The sequence below is a fragment of the Pongo pygmaeus genome, chromosome 4, assembly GCF_028885625.2.
Source record: "Pongo pygmaeus isolate AG05252 chromosome 4, NHGRI_mPonPyg2-v2.0_pri, whole genome shotgun sequence".
In the NCBI taxonomy this organism is placed as follows: domain Eukaryota; kingdom Metazoa; phylum Chordata; class Mammalia; order Primates; family Hominidae; genus Pongo; species Pongo pygmaeus.
Window position 1 is genome coordinate 34764814 of NC_072377.2, and position 22078 is coordinate 34786891.

Genomic DNA, 22078 nt, shown 5'->3' on the forward strand with positions numbered 1-22078 from the left:
TGAGCCGAGATCATGCCACTGCACTCCCACTTGGGTGACAGAGTGAGACCCTGTCTCTAAATAAATAAATAAATAAATAAATAAATTGAATCTCCTCACCCTGCTCACAAACCAACAAAAGATATTGAGTATGATTGCCCTAAATTTCCTACCCTTCACAAAAATCCCCACCAGCAGATCCTTCCCAACACTGTGTGTGTGTGTGTGTGTGTGTGTGTGTGTGGTGTTAATGTATTGTCAAAAAAACCAAACTCTAGGCTGGACACTGTGGCTCATGCCTATAATCCCAGCACTTTGTGAGGTCGAGGCGGGTGGATCACCTGAGGTCGGGAGTTTGAGACCAGCCTGACCAACATGGAGAAACCCCATCTCTACTAAAAATACAAAATTAGCCGGGCATGGTGGCGCATGCCTGTAGTCCCAGCTACTCGGGAAGCTGAGGCAGGAGAATCGCTTGAACCCGAAATGAGGAGGTGCGGTGAGCTGAGATCACGCCATTGCACTCCAGCCTGGGCAACAAGAGCGAAACTCCATCTCGAAAAAATAAAAAATAATAATAATTAAAAAAACAATCTCTAAAAAGGGGAGACAGGGCAAAATGAATGGCTAGAATTTAGAGATAAGCACCCAGAGTCATCTAACCGAGCTCTTTCTTTCCAGGGACCCATCAGCCTAAATAATTTTAAAGATACTGCCAATGGCATCAAATGTCAGCACAGTACTGTCTGTAATTTTTATAACCATAGAGATTTGTGTGATAGAAACAGGTATAAAGGATCCTCTGAAGAAGCTAAGGAGTTCCCAGAGTATGAGGATATCTTCCTATATTCTTCTGAAAACGTCTTTGTTTTGCCCCTAGTCTTGGATGACAGTTTAGTAAGGTATACAATTCCAGAGTGACTTATTTTTCAGCACTTTGAATTGTTTCCTTGGATTCTGGATTTTCTTGCTCCTGTTGAAAGGATTGGTGTGTAAATTGTTCTTTATTAGGAAATATCATCCTTTTCTCTGCTTCTTTTTATGATCGCTTTGTCTTTAGTTTTCTAAAGTTTCCTTATAGTGTTTGTAGTAATGCATTTGTTTTTATTTGTCTTGCCTATGACTTGGTATACTTCTCCAATCTGAGAAATCACATATCTCCCCAATTCTGAGGATTCACGTTTTTTAAAATTATTATTATACTTTAAGTTCTGGGACACATGTACAGAACATGCAGGTTTGTTACATAGGTATACACGTGCCATGGTGGTTTGCTGCACCCATCAACCCATCATCTACATTAGGTATTTCACCTAATGCTATCCCTCCTCTAGCCCCCTACCTCCTGACAGGCCCTGGTGTGTGATGTTCCCCTCCCTGTGTCCACATGTTCTCATTGTTCATCTCCCACTAATGAGTGAGAACATGTGGTGTTTGGTTTTCTGTTTCTGTGTTAGTTTGCTGAGAATGATGGTTTCCAGCTTCATCCATGTCCCTGCAAAGGACATGAACTCATCCTTATGGCTGCATAGTATTCCATTCATATTTTTCAATAATGACTTGAGTGTTGCCTGTACTTCCTTCTGCCTATTCTCTCCTTCTGGATTTTCAGTTAGATGCATTTTGAACATCTAGTTTGTCCCCTTTGTCTGTTAGCCTCAGTTTCACAGTTTCCATATCCTTACCTCACTGTACAGTGTTATAAGTTGATTATTCAGCCCTCTCTTCCAATTTACTAATTATTTTAGTCCATTTGGGCTGCTATTACAGAATACTTGAGGCTGGGTAAAGAAAGAATTTATTTCTCCAGTTCTCTAGGCTGGGAAGTCCAGGACCAAGTCCCTGGCATCTGAAGAAGGCCTTCTTGCTGCATCATCAGATGGTGAAAGGTAGAAAAACCAAAAAGGAGTGAACTCTGTGTCCTTACATGGCAGAAGAGCAGAAGAGAGAAAACCCATTCCCATAAGCTTTTTTACAGTGGCATTAATCCATTCATGAGGGCAGATAATCACACATGACCTAAACACCTTCTACTAGACCCTACCTCCTAACATTGTTGCACTGGAGGTTGAGTTTTTGTTGTTGCTGTTGTTGTTGTTTTGAGATGGAGTCTCACTCTGTTGCCAGGCTAGAGTGCAGTGGCACCATCTCAGCTCACTGTAATCTCTGCCTCTCGGGTTCAAGCGATTCCCCTGCCTCAGCCTCCCAAGTAGGGGTTGAGTTTTTAACATATGAATTTGAGGTGACACATTCAAACCAAAGCATTAATTCTCTCCTCAGTTGCAATTTATCTGCTATTTAATCCATCTAGTACATTTTATATTTTAATTGTTATATTTTACATTTCTAGAAATTCTGTTTGGTTCTTTTCAAAACTGCAGTTATTCTTGATGGTCTTTTGTTCATTCCTTAGAGTCATCATTCCCTCTCTTCCTTCATAAACAGTTTAAGCATACTTATTTTACATTCTTTTTTAGATAATACTATGCCCAAAAAGTTCTTGGGGTCTAATTTCTCCCACAAATTGTGCTGAGTGGTGGTTTATTTTATGGGAGCTTATTTTCTCGTGTGTTGTAATTTTCTGTTCTTTGTTCATATAAAGTTCCTCTTAAACGTAGGAATCTTGAAGAGTCTGAGTTGAAGGTGCTTCCCACCAGATGGCAGGTATTGCGGTGTTATGAACTAGAAATACGTTTTAAATAATTTTTTTTGAGAGAGAGGGTCTTGCTCTGTCACCCAGGCTGGAGTGCAGTGGCACAGTCTCTGCTCATTGTAGCCTCAACTTCCCAGGGCTCAAGTGATCCTCCCACCTCAACCTCCTGAATAGCTGGGACTACAGACACATGCCACTGTGCCTAATTTTTTTTTAATTTTTTATTTTTTGTGGAGATGGGGTTTTGCCATATTGGCCAGGCTGGTCTCAAACTCCTGGGCTCAAGGGATTCTCCCACCTCGCCCTCCCAAAGTGCTGGGATTACAGGCATGGCTTACTATCAAAAATAATTTTTCTACTTGGAGTTTCCTGGACCATGTAAGTAGTGTAGGCACTAAATATCCATGGGGATAGGCTTGGGATTATAAATTCTCAGGAAAGTCTCATTTTTGTTTTTGTTTTTCATTCCTTTGACCAATGCCTGAGACAAACACATTTCCTTGTTGACTTCCTTTCGCCAGAAGATGGATTTTATTTTCCTAACCCAACTTTTCACTTGAGGGACTTGGTATTTGGGACCCCTAGCTTCTTCCTTTACCCTAATTCTCCCACTGAGAACCAGGTTCCCAGGATCAGCAGATGCTCTGTGCTTCTGAGTTTTCACACCATTTTATTGCAACATTTTATTTCCTGTGAATCTCACTTACTTTCTTAGAAGTGTAGCTATGCATTTGGCCAAATGTTTGGTGTGTCTTATCCAGTAATTTTTTGTGTTTGTGGAGGGGAATTCTTTTTCAGAATTTCACCAGCTCCGTTGCTAGAGGCAGAAGGTTTTCTCAGGCTCTGGAGGCTGGAGCTTCTGCAACCACTTAGACCTTCATCAGTCCTGTATGAAGCAACTGTGCTCTTGCTTCAGTTTAGGGGTACACAGTGCCTCATTTCTGCTGTGCTTCTGTGAATGAGGTTCCAATAACCCAGGGACATAGTCTGTTGCAGCATATTAGTCCATTCTCACATTGCTGTAAAGAAATAAAGAGACTGGGTAATTTACAAAGAAAAGAGGTTTCATTGACTCACAGTTCCACATGGCTGGGGAGGCCTCAGGAAACTTACACTCTTGGTGGAAGGGGAAGCAGGCACATCTTACATGGCGGCAGTCGAGAGAGAGAGAGAGAGAGAGAGAGAGAAAGAGAGAGATGTGAGAGCAAGTAGGGAAAACTTTCTGACAGAACCATCAGATTTTGTGAGAATTCACTCACTATCACGAGAACAGCATGGGGGAAACTGTCCCCATGATCCAATCACCTCCCACCAGGTCCTTCCCTTGATACCTGGGGATTACAATTTGAGATGAGATTTGGGTGGGAACACAGAGCCAAACCATATCATGTAGCAAACAGATCCTGAGGCTAGGACTCAAAAAACAAGAGTTCTGCCAGCGCAGTGGTTCATGCCTGTAATCCTAGCACTTTGGGAGGCCAAGATGGGTGGATCATCTAAGGTCAGGAGTTCAAGACCTGTCTGGCTAACATGGTGAAACCCCTTCTCTACTAAAAATATAAAAATTAGCCAGGTGTGGTGGTGGACACCTGTAACTCCAGCTACTCAGAAGGCTGAGACAGGAGAATTGCTTGAACTCGAGAGGCAGAGGCTGCAGTGAGCTGACATTGCACCATTGCATTCCAGCTTGGGCAATGAGAGCGCAACGCCCTCTCAAAACACACACACACACACACACACACACACACACACACACACACACACCAGAGTTCTAGTTTTGACTCTTCCCTGTAGACAAATACCTAAGACTCTCTGAAACTGCTTTTCAAATCTGCAAAATAAGGTAGTAATTATTGCCTTAGTTTTTTTTATAATTAGGAGGGTAAAAATATGACAAGAGGATGTGAAAGTACTTTGTTAACTCTAAAGAAGACTGGTATAAATGCAAGCTACTCTGTAACTGACCCAAGATAAAGTACCAAGCATTCTCTCTGAAGAACAATGCTCTATGCTCAGATATGCCTGCTCCTAGGGTAGTATCTACCTATTGAGGGTCTTCAGAATCATTTGCCAGGACTAAAAATATATCCTATTTTGTAAACACACATATTGTGTAATATCAATATCTTCCTTTTATTTAGAAGCAACACAAGGCTACAGTAGTAAAAAGGACAGGTTGAAAGAAAACAAACTCTTAAATATTATACAAATTGTATACTCTTGCACCTTAGGAGTTCAGCCTATCTAAATATTTGTGCTCATTTAGTTTCATTTGTTTTGTTTTCATTCCTTGAATTTCTTCCAGATCTTTTCACATCATTTGAGTGCCTTAGGCCAGATTCATTAGAAAAACATCTGCCCATTTGTCTCACCTGGACCAAAGGAGCCCACTCTGAATATCTCTAAGCTTTCCCATTTGCCTCTAGACTGTGTCTTTTTCAATGACCTGCCCCTTTGGAAAGGGCAAATTGTAGATGTGCAGTGGACATCTCCACACTCATCCCCCCACTGTTTATGTTTCCTCTGCATTTTGCAACCCAAAAGGGTTTATTTTTTTCTCCAATGTTTTAAAGATTTACTACTCACAGTAGTTCCTTAGATGAGCAGCTTCACAGGGAGCAGAAAAGGTACAGTGTTTTCACTGTGTCCAATATAAATTGAAGGTGTTTCTAGCGTGTTAGGGGCATTCACTTTTGACATACTTTGTCCAGCTGTAAGTTCAGTAAATTTCATTTTTTTCTCTTTCACAAATTCCCTTGGAGGATTCCTTAAACAAGTCTCTAGGTGTCAAACTTCTTCCTTAGGTTTTCCCAAGGGCAAATATATTCATTCCACATTTCCTGCCTAATGTGTGCCTTAACCTTTGCCTTCCAGCTGTGTACACTTCATGAAGATGGTCCCAACATTCACTGGATCACCTGACAAGGCAAGCAAGTGAGCACTCTCTCCATACAGTTGTCTGTTTTGAATCTGGTGGGCAGGGATATCACACTTTTCTCTGTACCTCCTGAAGGAGGGGGAGGAAGGATAATGACATGAAAAACATGAAAAATATTTCTTTAATGACTATTTTAGTGGCTCCCATCTCCCTGCAACAGAAATGTGCTCACAAACCCTTATCCATGCTAAGATGGCTAGATGCTTACCTATGGTGGGCTGTGACTTTTGTGTCCCCAGTGAACCACGCTTCCTAGCATTCATGCCTGTGTACAGCCCTTCCAATGTGGACCCTGGCCTTGGCCATGTGACTAATTTTTGTCCATGGGCTGTTGGCAAGCATGATGTAGCAGAGACTGATAAGCACTTGCACACTGGGGTGCATCCTTGTGGAACACTTCTTCTTGGAATCCAGCTGCCATTTTATGAGGAAGCCCAAGAAACTATGTGAAGGAGAACTGAGGTCCCAGCCAACAATCCCTAGCTGACTCCAGCCAGGGACCACCAGCAACTACTGAGTGTATAAGTGAGGCCATTCCACATCTTTCAGCCATCCCAGGATCCCAGCTACTACCACATGAAGCAGAATGATCAACCCACAGAACTGTAAGAAATATCAAGAAAATCGCGAATACCTCACCCCTGACATTGTTGAGTCAGTGATCCAAAGCCACCACTTTTCAAAATATGAGGAAAACAAGCCCTTATTTTATTAAAACCACTGTTATCTCAATACAGGCAGCTGCTTTGGATGCTAATCATGTTTCAATCACGACGTTACTAGCATGGAAGCTCTGTAGTAGGGTGTCGTTCTCAACCCTGGCTGCACGTAAGAATAGCAATCTCTGTGAGTGGAGAAGAGTTTACAGTACTTATATTTTGCTTCCTGTAGCTTCATAAGATTTCAGCAGAGTATTATGCCTCACATTTTCTTTTTTTATTATTATTATATTTTAAGTTCTAGGGTACATGTGCACAATGCGCAGGTTTATTACATAGGTATACATGTGCCATGTTGGTTTGCTGCACCCATTAACTCATCATTTACATTAGGTATTTCTCCTAATGCTATCCCTCCCCCTGCCCCCCATCCCATGACAGGCCCCAGGGTGTGATGTTCACCGCCCTGTGTCCAAGTGTTCTCATTGTTCAATTACCACCTATGAGTGAAAACATGCGGTGTTTGGTTTTCTGTCCTTGTGGTAGTTTGCTCAGAATGATGGTTTCCAGCTGCATCCATGTCCCTGCAAAGGACATGAACTCATCCTTTTTTATGACTGCATAGTATTCCATGGTGTATATGTGCCACATTTTCTTAATCCAGTCTATCATTGATGGACATTTGGGTTGGTTCCAAGTCTTTGCTATTGTGAATAGTGCTGCAATAAATATATGGGTGCATGTATCTTCATAGTAGCATGATTTATAATCTTTTGGGTATATACCCCATAATGGGGTCGCTGGCTCAAATGGTATTTCTAGTTCTAGATCCTTGAGGAATTGCCACATTGTCTTCCACAATGGTTGAACTAGTTTACACTCCCACCAACAATGTAAAAGTGTTCTTATTTCTCCACATTATCTCCAGCATCTGTTGTTTCCTGACTTTTTAATGATCATCATTTTAACTGGTGTGAGATGGTATCTCTTTGTGGTTTTGATCTGCATTTCTCTGATGCCCAGTGATGATGAGCATTTTTTCATGTGTCTGTTGGCTGCATAAACGTTTTCACTTGAGAAGTGTCTGTTCACATCCTTTGCCCATTTGTTTATGGGGTTCTTTTTTTCTTGTAAATTTGTTTAAGTTCTTTGTAGATTCTGGATATTAGCCCTTTGTCAGATGAGTAGATTGCAAACATTTTCTCCCATTCTGTAGGTTGCCTGTTCACTCTGATGGTAGTTTCTTTTGCTGTGCAGAAGCTCTTTAGTTTAATTAGATCCCATTTGTCTATTTTGGCTTTTGTTGCCACTGCTTTTGGTGTTTTAGTCACGAAGTCCTTGACCCTGACTATGTCCTGAATGGTATTGCCTAGGGTTTCTTATAGGGTTTTTATGGTTTTAGGTCTAACATTTAAGTCTTCAATCCATCTTGAATTAATTTTTGTGTAAGGTATAAGGAAGCGATCCAGTTTCAGCTTTCTACATATGGCTAGCCAGTTTTCCCAGCACCATTTATTAAATAGGGAATCCTTTCCCCATTTCTTGTTTTTGTCAGGTTTGTCAAAGATCAGATGGCTGTAGATGTGTGGTGTTACTTCTGAGGCCTGTGTTCTGTTCCATTGGTCTACATATCTGTTTTGGTACCAGTACCATGCTGTCTTGGTTACTGTAGCCTTGTAGTATAGTTTGAAGTCAGGTAGCGTGATGCCTCCAGCTTTGTTCTTTTTGCTTAGGATTGTCTTGGCAATGTAGGCTCTTTTTTGGTTCCACATGAACTTTAAAGTAGTTTTTTCCAATTCTGTGAAGAAAGTCATCGCCAACTGATGGGGATGGCATTGAATCTATAAATTACCTTGGGCAGTATGGCCATTTTCATGATATTGATTCTTCCTATCCATCAGCATGGAATGTTCTTCCATTTGTTTGTGCCTTCTTTTATTTCGTTGAGCAGTGGTTTGTAGTTCTCCTTGAAGAGGCCTTTCACATCCCTAAGTCAGATTCCTAGGTATTTTATTCTCTTTGAAGCAAGTGCGAATGGGAGTTCACCCATGATTTGGCTCTCTGTTTGTCTGTTATTAGTGTATAGGAATGCTTGTGATTTTTGCACATTGATTTTGTATCCTGAGACATTGCTGAAGTTGCTTATCAGCTTAAGGAGATTTTGGGCTGAGATGATGGGGTTTTCTAAATATACAATCATGTCATCTGCAAAGAGAGACAATTTGACTTCCTCTCTTCCTATTTGAATATGCTTTATTTCTTACTCTTGCCTGATTGCCCTGGCCAGAACTTCCAACACTATATTGAACAGGAGTGGTGAGAGAGGGCATCCTTGTCTTGTGCCAGTTTTCAAAGGGAATGCTTCCAGTTTTTGCCCATTCAGTATGATATTGGCTGTGGGTTTGTCATAAATAGCTCTTATTATTTTGAGATATGTTTCACCAATACCTAGTTTATTGAGAGTTTTTAGCATGAAGCGCTGTTGAATGTTGTCGAAAGCCTTTTCTGCATTTATTGAGATAATCATGTGGTTTTTGTCATTGGTTCTGTTTATGTGATGGATTATGTTTATTGATTTGTGTACGTTGTATACGATGAACGCATCCCAGAGATGAAGCCCACTTGATCATGGTGGATAAGCTTTTTGATGTGCTGCTGGATTTGGTTTGCCAGTAGTTTATTGAGGATTTTCACATCGATGTTCTCAGGGATATTGGTCTAAAATTCTCTTTTTTTGTTGTGTCTCTGCCAGGCTTTGGTATCAGGATGATGCTGGCCTCATAAAATGAGTTAGGGAGTATTCCCTCTTTCTCTATTGATTGGAAGAGTTTCAGAAGGAATGGTACCAGCTCCTCTTTGTACCTCTGGTAGAATTTGGCTGTGAATCTGTCTGGTCCTGGACTTTTTTTGGTTGGTAAGCTATTAATTATTGACTCAATTTCAGAGCCTGTTATTGGTCTATTCAGAGATTCAACTTCTTCTTGGTTTAGTCGTAGGAGGGTGTATGTGTCCAGGAATTATTTCTTCTAGATTTTCTAGTTTATTTATGTAGAGGTGTTTATAGTATTCTCTGATGGTAGTGTGCATTTCTGTGGGATTCGTGGTGATATCCCCTTTATCATTTTTTCTTGCATCTATTTGATTCTTCTCTATTTTCTTCTTTATTAGTCTTGCTAGTGGTCTATCAATTTTGTTGATCTTTTCAAAAAAAACCAGCTCCTGGATTCGTTGATTTTTTGAAGGGTTTTTTGTGTCTCTATCTCCTTCCATTCTGCTCTGATCTTAGTTATTTCTTGTCTTCTTCTAGCTTTTGAATTTGTTTGCTCTTGCTTCTCTAGTTCTTTTAATTGTAATGTTAGGGTGTTGATTTTAGATCTTGCTTGCTTTCTCTTGTGGGCATTTAGTGCTATAAATTTCCCTCTACACACTGCTTTAAATGTGTCCCAGAGATTCTGGTATGTTGTGTCTTTGTTCTCATTGGTTTCAAAGAACATCTTTATCTCTGCCTTCATTTCGTTATTTACCCAGTAGTCATTCAGGAGCAGGTTGTTCAGTTTCCATATAGTTGTGCAGTTTTGAGTGAGTTTCTTAATCCTGAGTTCTAATTTCATTGCAGTGTGGTCTGAGAGACAGTTTGTTGTGATTTCTGTTCTTTTACATTTGCTGAGGAGTGCTTTACTTCCAACCATGTGATCAATTTTGGAATAAGTGCAATGTGGTGCTGAGAAGAATGTATATTCTGTTGATTTGGGGTGGAGAGTTCTGTAGATGTCTATTAGGTCCTCTTGGTGCAGAGCTGAGTTCAAGTCCTGCATATCCTTGTTAACCTTCTGTCTCCTTGATCTGTCTAATATTGACAGTGGGGTATTAAAGTCTCCCATTATTATTGTGTGGGAGTCTAAGTCTCTTTGTAGGTCTCTAAGGACTTGCTTTATGAATCTGGGTGCTCCTGTACTGGGTGCATATATATTTAGGATAGTTAGCTCTTCTTATTGAATTGATCCCTTTACCATTATGTAATGGCCTTCTTTGTCTCTTTTGATCTTTGTTGGTTTAAAGTCTGTTTTCTCGGAGAATAGGATTGCAACCCCTGCTTTTTTTTGCTTTCCATTTGCTTGGTAGATCTTCCTCCATCCCTTTATTTTGCACCTATGTGTGTCTCAGCACATGAGATGGGTCTTCTGAATACAGCACACTGATGGGTCTTGACTCTTTATCCAATTTGCCAGTCTGTGTCTTTTAATTGGGACATTCAGGCCATTGACATTTAAGGTTAATATTGTTATGTGTGAATTTGACCCTGTTATTATGATGTTAGCTGGTTATTTTGCTCATTAATTGATGCAGTTTCTTCCTAGCATTGATGGTCTTTACAATTTGGCATGTTCTTGCAGTGGCTGGTACCATTTGCCCCTTTCCATGTTTAGTGCTTCCTTTAGGAGCTCTTGTAAGGCAGGCCTGGTGATGACAAAGTCTCTCAGCATTTGCTTGTCTGTAAAGGATTTTATTTGTGTTTCACTTACGAAGCTTAGTTTGGCTGGATATGACATTCTGGGTTGAAAATTCTTTTCTTTAAGAATTTTGTATATTGGCCTCCACTCTCTTCTGGCTTGTAGAGTTTCTGCTGAGAGATCAGCTGTTAGTCTGATGGGCTTCCCTTTGTGGGTAACCCGACCTTTCTTTCTGTCTCCCCTTAACATTTTTTCCTTCATTTCAACTTTGGTGAATCTGACGATTATGTGTCTTGGGGTTGCACTTCTTGAGGAGTATCTTTGTGGTGTTCTCTGTATTTCCTGAATTTGAATGTTAGCCTGCCTTGCTAGGTTGGGGAAGTTCTCCTCAATGATATCCTGAAGAGTGTCTTCCAACTTGGTTCTATTCTCCCTGTCACTTTCAGGTACACCAATCAACGTAGATTTGGTCTTTTCACATAGTGCCATATTTCTTGGAGGCTTTGTTTGTTTCTTTTTACTCTTTTTTCTCTAAACTTCTCTTCTTGCTTTATTTCATTAATTTGATCTTCAATCACTGATACCCTTTCTTCCACTTGATGAAATCAGCTATTGAAGCTTGTGCATGCATCACGTAGTTCTCGTGCCATGGTTTTCAGCTCCATCAGGTAATTTAAGGTCTTCTCTATACTGTTTATTCTAGTTAGCCATTTGTCTAGTCTTTTTTCAAGGTTTTTAGCTTCCTTGAAATGGATTCAAACATCCTCCTTTAGCTTGGAGAAGTTTATTACCAAACTTCTGAAGCCTACTCCTGTCAGCTCGTAAAAGTCATTCTCCATCCAGCTTTGTTCCTTTGCTGGCAAGGAGCTGTGATCCTTTAGAAGAGAAGAGGTGCTCTGATTTTTAGAATGTTCAGCTTTTCTGCTCTGGTTTCTCCCCATCTTTGTGGTTTTATCTACCTTTGGTCTTTGATGATGGTGACCTACAGATGGGGTTTTGGTGTGGATGTCCTTTTTGTTGATGCTGATGCTACTCCTTTCTGTTTGTTAGTTTTCCTTCTAACAGTCAGGTCCGTCAGCTGCAGGTCTGTTGGAGTTTGCTGGAGGTCCACTCCGGACACTGTCTGCCTGGGTATCACCAGCAGAGGCTACAGAACAGCAAATATTGCAGAACAGCAACTATTGCTGCCTGATTCTTCCCCTGGAAGCTTGGTCCCGGAGGGGCACCTGCCTCTATGAGGTGTCAGTTGGCCCCTACTGGGAAGTGTCTCCCAGTTAGGCTACATGAGGTTCAGAGACCCACTTGAGGAGGCAGTCTGTCTGTTCTCTGAGCTCAAATACCATTCTAGGAGAACGACTGCTCTCTTCAGAGCTGTCAGACAGGGATGTTTAAGTCTGCAGAAGTTTCTGCTGCCTTTTGTTCAACTATGCCCTGCCCCCAGAGGTGAGTCTACAGAGGCAGCAGGCCTTGCTGAGCTGCAGTGGTCTCCACCCAGTTCGAGCTTCCCCAGCTGCTTTGTTTACCTACTCAAGCCTCAGCAATGGCGGATGCCCCTCCCACTGCCAGGCTATTGCCTTGCAGGCTGATCTCAGACTACTGCGCTAGCAGTGAGCAAGGCTCCATGGGCATGGGACCTGCTAAGCTAAGTGCGGGATACAATCTCCTGGTGTTCCATTTGCTAAGACCATTGGAAAAGCACAGTATTTGGGTGAGAGTGTCCTGTTTTTCCAAGTACAGTCTGTCACTGCTTCCCTTGGCTAGGAAAGTGAACTCCCCTGACCCCTTGCGCTTCCTGGGTGAGGCGATGTCCTGCCCTGCTTCGGCTCGCCCTCCATGGGCTGCACCCACTGTCCAACCAGTCCCAGTGAGATGAACCAGGTACCTCAGTTGGAAATGCAGAAATCACTCATCTTCTGTGTCAATCACACTGGGAGCTGCAGACCAGAGCTGTTCCTATTCGGCCATCTTGGAACGGACTCCCCTATGCCTCACATTTTCAAGGGCACAGCTTGCTGGGCAACAAGGCTTGGCAAAACTGAAGAATAGCACCAAAGGACTAGATAGCTGGCTTGGTGTGGTGGCTCACACCTGTAATCCCAACACTTTGGGAGGCCAAGGCTGGTGGATCACCTGAGGTCAGGAGCTCGAGACCAGCCTGGCTAAGGTGGCAAAAACCCACCTCTACTTAAAATACAAAAACTAGCTGGGTATGGTGGTGGGTGCCTGTAATCCCAGCTACTGGGGAGGCTGAGACATGAGAATCACTCGAACCTGGGAGGTAGAGGTTGCAGTGAGCTGAGATCGTGCCACTGCACTCCAGCCTGGGCAACAGAGTGAGACTCCATCTCAAAAAAAAAAAAAAAAAAAAAGAGTTAGATAACAACATGAAGTCAGTTGCTGACTTCTTTTGTTGACCATCTGTCCGTGAATGTCGATATGCCATCTCTCCAATCTCTCCAGACAGGACAGAAGCTCCTTGAAAGTTGAGAACATCTCATATTTCTTTTTTGTGTGTGTGTGCAATGTTGTATCTTACATATCAGTCAATAAATAAAGTTTCCATTTAAGACTTAACAAATGGCATCTTAGAAATGTTAACTTTTAATCTATGACCATTTTAATGACAGTTGAATTAATTTCCATAGATACCACTCTCTTATTTCCCCTCAGACTTTACAATTGTCTTATGCGTCTCAATGTTAGTAATATTTCCTGATATTATTCATTTAGTTCTTACTCTGTGCCAGACACTATTGTACAGGCTTCATATGTAATAATTATTTAATCTCCAAAATAACCCAAGAGGCAGGTACTAATGTTACCCCCATTTGGCAGATAAGGAAAATGAAGCCAAGGGAGATTAAGTAATCTGCCCCCAAAAACACAGCTACTAAGTGGAGAAACTGGGGTTAAAATTTACTACCTGATAGAGGACTTCTTGTTTCCCTTCCTAAAATAAATCCTTTCATTTTTTATCTTTAGTTCATATTTAAAAACAAAGAGAAAAGCCGGGCACAGTGGTGCATGCATGTTGTCCCAGCTACTTGGGAGGCTGAGGTGGGAAAATCCATTGAGCCCAGGAGTTTGAGACCAGCCTGGGTGACATAGCAAGACCCTGTCTCAAAACATAGTTAATAAAAAATACATTTTAGGCTGGACACGGGGGCTCCCAGGACTTTGGGAGGCCAAGGTGGGAGGATCGCTTGCACTCAGGAGTTGGAGATAAGCCTGGACAACAAAGTGAGACCCTATCTCTATAGAAACAAACAAACAAAGTCCCACAAAGTAAATAATAACAATACGAATAAATAAGTACAATATTTTTAAAAAGAGAAAATAAAAGTGATTTTCACCACGAGTGCTGCCCAGTAGCTGACAACTGCTTGGGGGTGTAGAAGCCCACTCTCGAGGCCATGCTAGGAGAACTGCTGCCTGGGTGTGCCTTCTTGGTTCTCACTGACCATCTGCAGAACTGGTCTCACTCACACCATTCAAAAATTTCTCCAAAATGCCACTCTAAACTCTAATGATTTTCCATGCCTCTCAAACAAACATGCAAATCAGCATGCCCAGACTTGGAGCAGAAGGCAGTGTGGTCAGGAAAGGAGAATCCAGATAAGAAGGAGCACACAGGATGTTCTCATAATTTACATTTGTTCATATGAGCATGTTATGTTGGATGTAAATGGGGAGCGTCCTCTTAAGACACATAGTTTAAGTAAAAATATTTCAAAATGCTTCCCAGAAACCCACAAAGCAAACACGAGACCCACTCAGACCTCTACCACCCTCTGTTTGACCTTGATCCCTGGGTCTTTTGGTGGCAAGTTTCCCAGGCTCACTCGGTGCCACCTTGCTTTGTTTTCTGGTCCTCTCCAAGGGCTTCCAAAATTTCCTTCCCTGTTACATAATCTGAAAGGACAAACTTCCCTCTGGTTGGCCAAAAGTGACCTGGATATCCTTAACACCAGAATCTTTCCTCCCCACTTTTGTGGTCTATTATCCTGAAGTCAATATGTCTTCTTGGCTTTTGTGTTCTCAGCCTTCCAGGAATCCACAAGTGGAAGTCTCATGGCCTCTCTTCCTGCTTCTGGTGGCTTCTGGGACCTTCCACTCTAAACTCTAATCATTTAGAAGGAATGCTATTCATGTGGAAGGAATATTTTCACAGCGGTCTCCCTGACTCCCACAGTTCCATCCCTCTCCTCTTTTCTGGTTCCATGTTCTGGCATGTCACAGTACAGTCAAGCACATTTTCACAGCCTTCATCTTTTTATTCGGAAACTTAAACCAGAAGTCTAAAACAAAAAACTACAGGGCTCTTTTTGAAAGAGAAGGCAAAAAAAGAATAATAATTTAGATAGAAGAATTCTCATCCTGAATGTGAGAAACCTGCTTAAAGTGCATAGCTGGATAGTTACAAAAGTTTGTATTAAAGCAAAACAAAGAACTTGTGGAATGTTGTTCAGTATCTTCACAGTAGGCCGGGCATGATAGCTCACGCCTGTAATCCCAGGACTTTGGGAGGCTGAGGTGGGCAGATCACTTGAGGTCAGGAGTTTGAGACCAGCCTGGCCAACATGGTGAAACCCCATCTCTACTAAAACACAAAAATTAGCTGGGCATTGTGGTGTGCACCTGTAATCCCAGCTACTCGGAAGGATGAAGCAGGAGAATCGCTTGAACCCAGGAGGCAGAGGCTGCAGTGAGCTGAGATTGCCCCACTGCACTCCAGCCTTGGTGACAGAGTGAGACTCTGTCTCAAAAAAAAAAAAACTATATATATAAATATAGATACATATCTTCACAGTAGTACAGCCATATGTCTTAAGCATGACCAATCTGCTGTGAAAAGTGTCTCTTAAAACTGTGTTCATGGCCGAGTGTGGTGGCTCATACCTATAATCCCAGTACTTGGGAAGGCCAAGGCAGGAGGGTCACTTGAGCCCAGGAGCTTGAGACTAGCCTAGGCAACATGGTGAGACCCTGTCACTACAAAAAATTAAAAATTTAAGTGAACATGGTGGCACACACTTGTGGTCCCAGCTACTTGGGAGGCTGAGGCAAGAGGATCAGTTAAGCCCAGGACGTCAAGGCTGCAGTGAGTTGTGTGCCACTGTGCTCCAGCTTAGGTGACAGAGTGAGACCATCTCAAAAAAAAAAAAAAAAAAAAAGAAAAGAAAAAAAGTGTTCACTCATACAGTACAAAGATAGATTTTGGAAACAACAAGCAATCTATATAGTCTACTAAGGATTTTAAAGAAAGCAAACAAAAAATGGAAGAATGAAAATGAATAACAGAAGCCAAATGGATACAGAGCCTTTGAAAAACATGAACAAAGCCGGGTGTGGTGGCATGTACCTGTAGTCCCAACTACTGGGGAGGCTGAAGTGAGAGGATCACTTGAGCCTGGGGCTGCAGTAAGCCGAGGTCGCACCACTGCACTCTAGCCTGGGCGACAGAACAAGACCTTATCCAAAAAAAAAAAAAAAAAAAAAAAAAGGCCAGCGCAGTGGCTCATGCCTGTAATCCCAGCACTTTGGGAGGCCGAGGCAGATGAATCACAAGGTCAGGAGTTCGAGTCCAGCCTGGCCAATATGGTGAAACCCCTGTCTCTACTAAAAAAAAATACAAAAATTAGCTGGGCATGGTGGTGGATGCCTGTAGTCCTAGCTGCTCGGGAGGCTGAGGCAGGAGAGTCTCTTGAATCCGAGAGGCAGAAGTTGCAGTGAGCTGAGATCATGCCATTGTACTCCAGCCTCAGTGACAGAGCGAGACTCCATCTCAAAAGAAAAAAAAGGAAAAGAAAAACATAGACAAGAAACCATTAATAGATTTGAAATAACTCATCAGCAAAAGCAGTACACAGATTTACTATGGGTGCACTATTTGGATAAGAAAGAACACAAAATATCTCATAAGCAGAAATTGACCTCAATGAAGAAAACAGGAATCTCGGAGGGCAGGTTTAACTCCATAATAGAAAACAAATGTACCAGAGAGATACCAACAAAAATAGCAACTCAGTTTAGAATCACTCTGTCAAGAAATCTTTCTGGAGCATCAACTTTTGCAAGGTCCATGGCAAGAACCACCCCACCCTTGTTACCTAATTTCCCTCTGCTTGCAATGCTAAGTCAAGAGCCAGATGCTGACATGGCTGGGACAACCAATAAAGCAGTAGCCCATTTTATGACGATCTAGGGAGAGACTGTAATATACCAATGCTTGGGCCCACACCAGACCACTTTAGTAAGTATCCTAGGGTATGGGGCCAAGGCAGTTGGTGATTTTTAAAAGCAGGTCATTCTAAATGGGCTGCCAAGATTGTGATCCACTGTAGAGGAAGCAAGAAAAGCTGCACCTGGTGTACTTGTGGCTCCAAACGCCACATTATTGCTTCTGACTCTGTGCTTTGTGGAAACCACTTCTCTTAGTCTTCTGATAACCAATTAACTGCCTTCTTGATATTCATGAACTCCTCATAATGCCCTCCTCCAGCACTGTAATTGGAGAATATTTTATGGAATTTCTGATATGCACAGCCGAACAACCAACTTGGCCATACTGACGGCTATTTGGATCTTAAAATGTTCCTTTTGAAGAAGAGAAGGCCACCAAGATTAGCTTTCCATTTTTGTTTGCCTGTTTCAAGGCTGATGTCACCTGGGTCCTAAGTGCTCTCATAGCAGTCTTCTGCCTGCAGAACTGGGAGAAGTGATGAGGTCAATATCAGAGTTTGTAAATAGAGGCAGCCTGAAGACAATATACAGAGGAGTGTTTCAAAGGACCACTCTGGTCAGGCATCCAAGCTTTGATTCTCGGCTCCACTCTTTCTGGTTTTATGACCCCGGCAAGTTGCTGGATCTACTTGAAATTCAGTTTCTGCACCTGTGAAAACAGGGTAATACTACATCCAAGTTGCTGTGAGGATTAAGAAAAATCTTGCACCTACTAAAATTTCAATCCTATGTTAGCTCTTAGCAGAGAGTGTTGCACAGCAGTTAAGAATGACACCTCTGGAGCCAGCTTACCCTAGTTTAAATCCCAACATTGTTACTCACTAGCTGTGTGGCTTTGGGCAAGGTTCTTAATCTCTCTGTGCTCCAGTTCCCTCTTGTGCCCCAAAGGGATAATTATACCTACAGGGCTGATGTAAGGATTAAATGACCTAACATTAGAGTGACCTGACATCCCAGTTTGCTTAGGACAGTTCCAGTTTATGCCTTTAGTCCTAGTGTTCTGGCTGGCTTAAAAGTTACCCATCCTCTTTCACTCTCAAAATTGTCCCAGATTAGACAATTAGGTATACAGTCATCATAGTTAACATATACATGGCTTAGAAAAGTACTTAGTATAGAATAGATGCTAAATATGTGTTAGCTGCCAATATTAGCTCCTACAGCAGTACTAACCAATAGAAATATGTAAGCCAGGTATACTTTTAAATTTTCTAGTAACCACATTTCTAAAAGTAAAAAAGAAATAGGTGAAATTAGTGTGGAGATTATATTTAACCAATATATCCCCAAATTATTTCAATGCCTAATAGAAAAATATTAGTGAGATATTTTTTCATTTTGTAAAATACTAACACTTTGAAATCTGGTGTGAATTGCATTTACAGCACAACACAATTCAGACTAGCAACATTTCAAGTGTCCAGTAGCCATGTGTGACTAGCAGCTAACATGCTGCCCAGCACAGCTCTGAGGATTTATATTCCTCCTGTGTGATGATGGACCAGAGAGTCTTACAGCCTTCTCAGGTTTGTAATGCCAAGTTTGAGATGCTTAGCTTCTCTGCCACACTCTGCAAGCAGGGCACTGATGCAGGTCTTCGGAATGTATTTACTGCCAAAGATCTTAGCCTCGTTTCCTCGGCAGGTGCCCAACCTCACTGAGAAGAATATTGTAGTAGCCTCTTACCCTTGGAGAAATCTCTGCTGACTCCCTGGCAAGTGGAAAAACCATGAGCCAATTAGTGTTTTGCAGGCTACTTCATTACTATGGTCTTACTAATTATGAAAAGGAATGCCAAGGTTATTTTATTAATTTTCCCATGTTACAGTTTTCTTCTATTTGGAAACATCCCCAGGAAAATACAAAAAGTGTTTTTTCTATGAATATTTGGACTTTTTTTGGTAGATTATCTTCCTCCAACCTTCTGATTGTGTTATTGCATTCTTATTCTATTCTCTGGACTGGGTCCAATATCTCCACATTCCTCTAAATCATGCTGCCTCTAACTAGACCCAGAAGTACAGTCAGCTCCTGACCAAACACCAAATAAAGTGGAGAATGACTTTTTGGCTGTAGTGTGATATCTATCTCTCCTTCCTCCTGCAGGGACAGTTTCTTGTTATCCCAACAAGTCTTAGCTTTGGTTCCTCAGACTTGGGCAATCAAGATACTCATAATCTAAGAAGAACCAGTATTGATGAAGGATGAGCAAGGAAAAAGGGATCATATAATTTAATTTCAAGAATAAAAATTAAGCCCACTCAATCAACGAATTTCATTTGTGATGTCCTGGATGGCAACACTCTTTGGAGTTTACAATTGTGTTGGTTTGACAAGACTGACCTGCTAGTGTGATCAGAAAACAATGTTTCATCATGAAATGACAGGGCAGTTTTGTTTATGAAGGGTCTACAAACTAAGAGAATAGGTTTAGGATGTCAGAACTGAAAAAGGTCGGGTATGGTGGCATATGCCTGTAATCCCAGCACTTTGGGAGGCAGAGGCAGGCAGATCACTTGAGCCCAGGAGTTCGAGACCAGTCTGGGCAACATGGCATAACCCTGTCTCTACCAAAAGTACCAAAAAAAAAAAAAAAAAAAAAATTATCCAGGTGTGCTGGCGCACACCTGTAGTCCCAGCTAGTGGGGTGGGAGGTGGGGGCTGAGGTGGGAGGAACGTTTCAGCTTGGAGGTTGAGGCTGCAGTGAGCCATGATTGTGCCACTGCACTCCCACCTGGGCACCAAAGTGAGACAAAGATAGAGAGAAAGGAGAGAGAGAAAGAGAGGAAGGAAGAAAGGAAGGAAAAAAAGGAAAAGAAGGAAAGAGAGAAAAAAGAAAACAAAAGAAAAGAAAGACCTTGGAAGCCATGTACTTTGATGTTCCCTTCTACTAATGAGGAAAGGGGGAACAGGGGAGGTTAAAACCCTTGGTGAAGGCCAAATGGCAAATAAGTAAAAGAAATGGGTCAGGAAACCCAGTCTCCTTGCTTTTGGTGCTCACGGCACTACATATTACGCCGCTGTTACCTTGATATTTGGATAAAGGAATACAACATACTGCTCCTCCCAAAAGATTTCACTACTTTACACAGGTTAGATGGTCATTTTATTTTTGCTTCTTTAACTCAAACCCTTTCACCCGGGCCTGGTTCTCATCAAAGGGTGGTATTCAATGTATCCAATGAACCCAATTAGCAATTCTAAAAGGCCTGGGCAACACAACCAATAAGAAGATGCTATTAAACCTCCTACTTCCCCACTAATCCCCCCGCAGTTGGCAGAACTTAGCTGCCATGCTCAGTCTACAGACTACAAAGTTGCTTTGAGTTTCAAAAGTGGGGATCTGGAAAAGGATCTTGGCACAGCCCAAAAAAATAAGAATACTTTCACAACGATCTCTCATCCAGAGTTAGATTTGCTGACATTAGAGGGTTGGAATATAAACTAAGGAGAATCATACACAAGCCACCAATAGGAATCTAAGAGGTGATAGGCTGGTAGGCTCTTTGGAGGTGGCTGGGACAGAGAAAAAAGAACAGGGACAGGACCTCTATGAATCAAAGTCAGATGTGCCTGCCTTAGACAATCATTGTTTAATGTTGTCTAATATTTTAACTCCTTCAAAATGTCAACTGTTCCTACAGAATACACACACGTCGAATTTCCAAGACAGCATCATCTACCTGTACCATACTCCAAATCCCATCCTCCCAGCTGCCCCTACTTGAACAAGACTGACCTGCAAAAATACAGCAGAAAACTCACAGGCAGTAATGTTCCCCTTAAATACCCTACAATATGTCATTAACAAAAATCACGATGAAACACTATTGTAGAAATTGCCAGCATTAAACCAAAAGAATGTTGGCCAGTTCACGTTTCTTTTACAGTGTGACTTTGTTTGAGAGAGGGATAAAGGACAGGAAGAGGAGTGTACATCTTGCTTTAGCTGTTCCTCACCTGGCTAAGGAACTTTTGCTGTATAATGGTAGGAAGTGAAGACCCTACAGCTAGTTACAAGGCTTTTGATCCTTGTTTGTCAAGTTCAACTGTTAAAGGGGAGATAGGCTGTTCCCTAGTAGGGAGAGGGGGATGGGGCGGGGGGAGGGAACAGGTAAAATCTGCCATATAAATGTTAATATGCAGCTGACACGTTATAAACTGAGCTGTTAGGGTGAATTTCAATTTTGTTGGAATCGGCCTTTTTTCCATCTTAAGTTCAATTGACTTACAGTAGATCCCAGAAAGAACTCAATACTTTATTTATTCTAGAAAGCTTTCTTCCCTGAGCAAAGGAGGCAGAGCTAACGAGGAGAAGGGAGGAGCTTTGGTGAATAGAACTGAAGTCACAGCTGGTTAGCATGACTAGAATGCATGGAAAAGCCAGCCCAAATTAGATGAGTGGGTAGATAGAGAGCTTTGAAATCCTTGGAATTAATGGTGGAGTCCATCGTAATTCAAAGGTCGGGCCTTAGTGGGCTGGGATAGGAAGAGAAGCTGTTGGGGACCTGGGGCAGTGAGCCTGTACCCCGTGGCTTCCCACACACTATTTTGAAGGCGTTCCCATGCGCAATCTCGCCTGTCAGTTCAGGCTGTAGGTTTCTCCTTTCTAACTCCTGAGCAGAACAACACTGAACGGTGGTAGTCTTGCCTTACCACCCAATGAGTGCTAGAAAATAGTCACTTCAACCAATTGGTTCAGTCCGGAGAACGTGAGCACATTCTACTTTACTTTCTGTTCAATGATTTTGGAAAACAACCTTTTAGATTCTGGTCAGAAGGGGCTTGGATCCGTGACTTTGAAACACTCGCCCCTACCACAAACGACTTTGGAAGTTAATCAGAAATAAACAGCATCTGGGATCTCATCCGTCCTAAACCCAGGGGTCAGAGCGTGGGGGGCTTCCACTAACTTCAGGTTAAGAAGATGAAACAGATCCGCGGAGAAGGGTCCCACGATCCCTGGAGACTAAAAGCAAGCCACTAACAGCCGGGACGCGCGGGCCCGGGGGATGCGCCGGGGGCTGGAGGGCTGGGAGCACCCCCAGCAGGTCCCAGCTAGAGCCCGGGGCCGGGTCACCTGACTCGCGGAATTTGGGGCCGCGCGGGGTGGAATGGGAGGGGAATGGTTAGCGCCTCCCTTCCCGCTCCCACT

General features: G+C 42.2%; 1 long non-coding RNA gene across 1 annotated transcript; it reads right to left on the minus strand.

Annotated features, from left to right (window-relative positions):
• Positions 1 to 14933: 14933 nt before the first annotated feature.
• On the minus strand, positions 14934 to 22025 carry LOC129036084 (uncharacterized). Its single transcript, XR_008502498.2, has 3 exons — positions 21837 to 22025; positions 18277 to 18634; positions 14934 to 17572 (listed from the first exon to the last, which is right to left on the minus strand). It is a non-coding gene; the product is annotated as an uncharacterized LOC129036084 (long non-coding RNA).
• Between the last annotated feature and the right edge of the window lie 53 nt (positions 22026 to 22078).